This window comes from Humulus lupulus, chromosome X, assembly GCF_963169125.1.
Source record: "Humulus lupulus chromosome X, drHumLupu1.1, whole genome shotgun sequence".
Taxonomy (NCBI): domain Eukaryota; kingdom Viridiplantae; phylum Streptophyta; class Magnoliopsida; order Rosales; family Cannabaceae; genus Humulus; species Humulus lupulus.
In genome coordinates this window covers 267,133,229-267,139,228 of record NC_084802.1, presented here as the reverse complement: position 1 = coordinate 267,139,228, position 6,000 = coordinate 267,133,229, and positions in this window count along the sequence as shown.

The following is a 6,000-nucleotide window of genomic DNA, read 5'->3' as shown; positions in this document are numbered from 1 at the left end:
GTTATAACAAAACAATTGTCATAAAAGAAATAACAAGCTCCCAGCTTTTCTTTTCATAATGGGTTCCATCAAAAACCTCCCCAGGTCGGGCCACATGTACATATCCAAAAGCAGACTCCGACGCTCACTACTCCACTTTGCTTTTGCACTTACCGACAACATGAAACAACTAGGTAAGCGAAAACTCTTAGTAAGTATAGCCTTGCACACAGATATACTAAACTCATTAATGGGTTGCCCTAAGGTAGTTATCACTACTGATCATTAGGGTATTGGATAAATCCCAACCCTATCATACAATTCTCAAACAATAGCCAAATCAGAATCAAATACTTTGATTGTACCTAACAAACAACGTTACACATATCATGATAACCTACAATCAGAAAATCCCAGAACATTTAAGATATATAACACATATCATAACTAGTCAATGAATCAACAGCAAGGGATCCGGGCCAAAACCCGGTTCCAGCATTTATGTCCTTGCTCCAACCCAAACTATATTACCATTGTCCTGGCTCCAACCCGGACTATATTTTTACCATGTCCTAGCTCTAACCCAGACCATATTACCATTGCCCTGGCTCCAACCTAGACTACATTACCATTGTTCTGGCTTCAACCCGGACTATATACTTACCATGTCTTGGCTCCAAACCAGACTATATACTTACCATGTCCAGGCTCCAACCCAGACTATTTTACGTTAGGGTTCTGGCTCAAGCCCGAATCTACTTACCATTTAGTCACAGAATTCCAAAGCATTGCAAGAGTAGGCATTAAGCATAAGCTGGTCTTAATGACCCAAACAAAACTAGTGTAACTTACTACTACAAGCACACACTAGTATATTCATGTTGTAGCCAAGAAAGAGAAAGGCTAACTTACTTGGAGTCCTTAGCTCCCAACTGGATCTTTAACATCGCTATTCGTTTTCCTTTTTCGCGATTACTGTAATTAATACAGTGTACTCGGATTAAACTATGGCATACTCTTATAGCGAATATTCTATGATAGCTACATGCAATAACGTTCTCTTAGAGACTTTATACTATAGCTTCTTATACACCTTGTATAAGGTTGGATTTCGTTTCGGTCTTTACAGTATCATGAGAAAATCGGCCTCACCACAACACACTCTCTGTGTCGTGTATCTTAGTATTCTTTAACTATAGAACTCTCTTATTGGATAACTTGTATTTTGGTTTTTGGAAAAAGGAGTTCTACTCAACTCCTATCTTTAGAAAAATACCAACTTGTCGTCCTCTCAGGAAAGTTTACCATTTTTTATCATTTACCAAAATACCGCTTTTTGACCCTTTACAAATAACATATGACAATGATATCTCGTTCTCTTAAAGGTTTTACAAAACCCAACTCCCATTCTTTCCACTTTTATATCCATAACCTAGGATCTCTTCTTACGTTATTTTTTAAAAGAAGGGAAATTGGACCCTTAACTTAAAAATGGTAAAAATAAACTTTTAAATTAACTCAAGCTGATTTGGGATTGGTTAATTCTCTAGATACTTAGTTATCTTTACAAAGGATTAATTCTTCTCATTTCCAAAACTTTACATCCACTATTTAATTTAAGGGGTAAAATCTCTTTTTTAAACTTTTTCCCTAAGTTGAGTTTTGGGAAAAAAACACTTAAATTATCGTTCACGTGTTCTATGTCATAAGGACAATAACTAAGCGAAAGCCTCGCGTCAAAACTAGTTTTAGGTTAAGAGAACTAACCTCCCAAAAATCATTTTTCGTTAGTGTTCGAAATTACTACCTTTCAGTTTTTAGGGCAAACTTAGAAAAATTATTTCTCTTAAACAATGACACATTTTTCTTAAAAATTTTAGAGAAGTCCTCATACACATCTTAATTAGTTAGCCTCAAAATTTCATAATTTTTACGATGGCGAAAATCATTCAAATATGTAAAGCACTGAACTCATTCAAATATGTGAATCAATCTGGGCAGTGCCTGCTGCCCAGAAGTTTTTCCCAGATTTAAGGTAACTATGAAATTTCACTTCTCTTACACCGTAGCCCAGTTCTTTCTAAAATTTTATAGTGATCTTTATTCATGTCTAAATTAGCTTCCTTAAAAATTCATAATTTTTGGAATAATAAAACTCATCAAAATATTAAAGCAATCTGGGTAGTGCTTGCTACCCAGAAGTTTTGTTTTCAAATTCTAGGGAAAACTTTGAAAAATCATATCTCTTATACTTTAACGCATTTTCCTCTAAAATTTTACAGTGACCCTTATACATATTTAAATTATCACCCTATCAAATTTCATAGCTTATTGATTAGTAAAATTCGTTTAAGAGTCAAAAAAATCTCGGCAGTGCATCTTGCCCATAAATTTTCTAGATTTACATCAAAATGCCAAAACGTTCATAACTTGGGTTTAAAAATAGCTTTTTACGATTTTCCAAAGGCTATCATCAAGTACTCACAAATAACTATGAAACTACATAAATATTATTCATAGACAGAGGCAGTAGAGTGCGATCCAACCTATTGGAACCTAGACCACGAAATTTTGCTTGCATGCATTTTTACACAACCTAACATCAATAAGCACTTCTAGCATAACCCTGGCCACATGCGTGCATGAAAATCATCATAACACACATAAATCTCAACCTTAAGCATAAAATAAGCTCAAAAACTATTGAAATACCCTATGCAACCAGATCTACAAGAATCACCACAAAACATAAAAAACTCAACCATAGATTCTACCTTTCGAAGCCCAAGCTTGGAGATGTGTTCCGTAGCTCTTCAAAACCTTCCACTGGTGCTCTAAACTCTCAAAACCGAGCCCCATGTTCCACATGCATATTTTAAGAAAAGGACTAGGGTAGAAAGAAACTTAGATGAGGGAGAAGAACATGCAAGCTCACAAAAACCTCTTACCTTGCTTTATTTGATCACAATGGTGCTCAACTTGGAGATCCGACTAGTAAGGCTTCTCTTGAACCCTAGAACACAAGAACAAGACCATGCATGTCTTTTAGATCACATGCATGCACAAGGAACCCTAGGGTTTTGGGTTTGAATAAGAAGGGGAACAATGAATCACAAGAGAGGATTTCACTTACCTTGAACTCAGTTTGCTTAGGGTTGAACACTAGCTTCAATGGAGTCCCTCCATGAGAGAGAAAAAGAGGAACGAAATGAGAGGAAGAGAGAGCCTTTGATTTTTCCCTTTTCAAAGTTAGAGAAAAATGAAAAGGGAAGGGGAAGAGGCTGCCTCGGTTTTGGGGGAAAATGGTAGAGAAAATTGTTTTGAGAGAAAAACAAAACAATGATTAAATCCTTAGCTTGTGAATGGTAAGAGTCTTCCTATTCTCTTTGGGGTATGTGTCCTAGCTCTTGAGAGCCCTAGGACCTAGCCTTGCTGCCCACTCCTCTTTCTTTCTCTACTCTTGGAAATTACTTTTATGCCCTTGCTTATTTTACCTCACATTTAAGGGATCCAAGGGCCCTTTGGGAATTATGTGCTCTAAATTTCCCTTATTTTTGGCCATTCATTCAAAATGATAAAAGTTATACATTTGGGATCCCAAAATACTATTTGAAAATGTTTTACAACTCAAAATGTGAATACAGGACCTAAGCAACAAAACCAATCATTACAACATATTCCTCAAAATAACCCTTGTTGTGGCAGCCAGGTAGACTGAACATGTACACACTGCCCCACGCTCTCCAACTTATGGTTGATCGACCTTTCCCTTGCCCTTATCTGCACCATAGAGCACCCGTGAACCGAGGCCCAGCAAGAAAACTCAACGCATAACAAATCACAATTCAATCCAATAATATACAGCATGAACAGTCAATAGATTAAACATATAGCATCCTATGTCGACCCAGGTGCTTTACCAGGCCCTAAGTTCACGATCTTCACCAAGCGGGTGGATACAGCACCCTTAGAGGGTTTTTCCCTAACGGCCTGCACTCAACGTGCTTTCACTATTCTCATCCTTTGTCGTTCTTGGCCTTTTCCATTCTCAGCCTTCATCGTTCTCGGCCTTTGCCATTCTCGGCCTTCGCCGTTCTCGGCCCTTTGCCATTCTCGGCTCTTTTCCGTTCTCGACCTTCGTCGTTCATTCATAAGCATGCACAACATAGCATAGTATTTACAAGTACTCACACATATACTAAACACAAATATTAGGGTCATGCCCTGAAACACAAATAATAAGGCCCTGCCCTGCTCTATGGGCACAAACAGTTTTCTTACCTGTGTCCCGAGCTGACAGATTAATGCGATCCTGAGCAGGATCCCCTAAACACAAGCTTTTACATAAAACCTAGTCACAACGCCATAATAAATAGATATCCATCACTCCCTAACCAATTAAAAACTTCATATTAAAATACTAGCCTACGGGACCTCGAATTCTACTAAACCGGGTAGTAGAATCCTTCCCGAGCCTTAGCATTTGGGTTCCTGAGCTTAAAACCCTCAAATGGCCAACATTTCCTATTTGAGCTGAAGCCCAGCCCTTAAGGGTCGTGGCACGCTCAAGTCAGAGAGCCTTGGGCTCTCATAAAAGGGACACAGGTCGCGGTGTGTGACGTGCTGCGTCATGACACACCTCCAGGGGGCCATTTTGTATATATGAGCATGCCTTGGTGCTTGATCATTAGTCAAGTCTTACACCAAGTAACCTCATGGGTAGGGGGATGGAACTTTTGTAATTATTCATATGTCTCCCAGACAAAAGTCATATATGTTCTTGGGAAGACTTCATTTCATTAGAAAGCTCCTTAGGGGGAGGTGACCTGGTGACTTGAGGAAGCACCATGGCCACCAATAGATAGGGGCTTAAGCTGTGTACTCCCTTGCCCTATCAAGGCCTTATATGAATAAAATGATGCTTTGCCATGTCCCTTTGTGTATGCTTTCTTTACGGTCTATGTGTTGCTTGTTTGTTACCTTCATTGGGCCATTGCGTGCCACTTGACTATGTTGTATGCTCTGGTTGTTGTGTGGGATGTTGTCTCTGGATAGCTTGCCTCATGCTTTCTCCCGCTTCATAATTTCCCTTACTTGTGTGAGACTTGTAATGTGGCTAACCATTGAGTTTGCTTGCCGCAGGTGTGAATTCTAGGCTGACTTGCTAGCTAAGAGCGTTAACAAGTGTCGCACGTTCCGTCAATTCGAGTATCGAAGTTGGCGGCCCGTAACAGTTGGTATCAGAGCTAAGTTTGAGAAAGCTTGGTGACCCTGCCTGATGGTGAGCAACACTCAAAGGATTGAAGTGTTGGAGAGGCGCATTGGAGAGCTAGACGGCCTGGATGAAAGAGTCAGGGATCTTAGCTCTGTCACGCTAGAACCGGAGATGAATAACGCACAAAACCGCATGGCTATGTTGGAGTGGGATACGACCAATCTACTATCCTGCATAACTGCAATCGAGCAGAAGGAAAACCTTTCAAGCACATCCAATAGTTCTCAGAGGGAGGAACGTATTGAGGCAGTGGAACGAGCGGTGAAGGACCTACAAGAAGCATTAAATGACCTCATAGAGAATTGTAGGGGGTCAGTTGAGGCATTGAAGGATGAGATGTTGGAGATGAACACCAAGCTGAACCTCACCATGAGGGCGGTTAGGAATCAGCCTGCAACTGGACCCATTGGCATGGAATATGGGAGAGTAAAAGTCCCTGAGCCGAGGCCCTACGGTGGGGCTAGAGACGCGAAGGACTTAGAGAACTTCCTCTTTGATATGGAGCATTATTTCAGAGCCGTGAGAGCTAAATCAGAAGATGGCAAGGTCGCCATGGCAATGATGTACTTGTCTGCAGATGCCAAAGTGTGGTGGAGGACGAAGTACGATGGCATTCAGAATGGCAGATGCACCGTAGCAACATGGGAAGATCTAAAGAGAGAGTTGAAGACGCAGTTTCTCCCTGAAAATGTTGCCTACATAGCTCGACGCCAGTTAAGAGAGCTGAAGCACACTGGAACAATCCG